The sequence below is a fragment of the Sciurus vulgaris genome, assembly GCF_902686455.1.
Source record: "Sciurus vulgaris genome assembly, chromosome: 7".
In the NCBI taxonomy this organism is placed as follows: Eukaryota; Metazoa; Chordata; class Mammalia; order Rodentia; family Sciuridae; genus Sciurus; species Sciurus vulgaris.
Window position 1 is genome coordinate 50,904,570 of NC_136467.1, and position 1,156 is coordinate 50,905,725.

Sequence of the window (1,156 nt, forward strand, 5' to 3'; positions counted from 1 at the left end):
AGTCAAACAGAAAAATAAGGTTTTTTGTTGTTGTTAGTACCTCCAAATGGTTCTTGCTTCAACAAGGCCTCTTTTGCAGGGTGAGGAGATGGAAAGTGGGAGAATGTGCATGTAGGAAAAATGGGTAAATGATAGGATAAAAGTACGACATTGCAGATTTTCAGCCTCCCACTTCTCACCTCAAGGTGACCGACTGGTTTAGGGCTGGTGCTTGATAAATGTTGACTTACTGAACACCAGGACACAGGTATTTGTAACTTAAGAGTTCACAGTTCTTTGTTTTAGGTTTCTACCTTCCAGTGTCTCTCTAGGAGCAAAAGCAGTTAGGTGGAGCAGCTAAGGTCTGTGGAGTTGGAAGAATGAGTTCAAACCTCCCAGACTATTAGTTAGCATTTAAAAGGACCAAGTTTTTCAAAGGTCCCCATCTATAAAGAAGAAACGGAAGTACCTCATTACAGCATTGTTGGGTGCTTTAAATAAGTATTTATTATAAATAGATATCAAAGAAACATTACAAATGCAAATGCTTAGAACCAAGTCTTATACAGCAGTTCCATAAATGCTTATTCAAGCCCAGGCCGTTAACTCTTCCCCTTAATATCTGTAATAAGTCAGTAACTCAGAGAAATTATCAGCAAAAGATGAATAAAAAATAAACAAATGAGAAAATTAGGCAACCAGGTACTGTGGCCCTGGGCGGCACCCCGATCGGGGCAGGGGGGCGGTTCCGAACCCCGAAAGCGTGAGAGTGGTCTCTCCCCGCCCGGCCAGCGGCACGTGGCCGGCTCGGGCGGGAGCTTCGCGACAGTGGGGGAGGGGAGCAGCGTGGGACGACGCGGAGGGGGTCTAGACGGCCAAGGCTACGGTTGAGGAGATTCCAACTGCGCAGGCTCGGCATAGGCGCAACCACTGTGCAAAGATCTGAGGGGGGAATGTCAACCCCACTTCACGCTTCCTTTATCTACCGGTGGAGCGAAAGCTTACCTTTTTTCTCGTAAAAAGACAGTTCACCGTTCCACCCTCCCCAAGTTGTTCAACGTTAAAAGAACTTTTGTCTCAGACCGGAAGCGGCCTCTTTCTCCGGCCATACCCCGTCCTCCCCCGTCGAGGCCACAGTGGACGCGTCCCACCTCCCCTCGGCCTCCCGAGGTGGTTT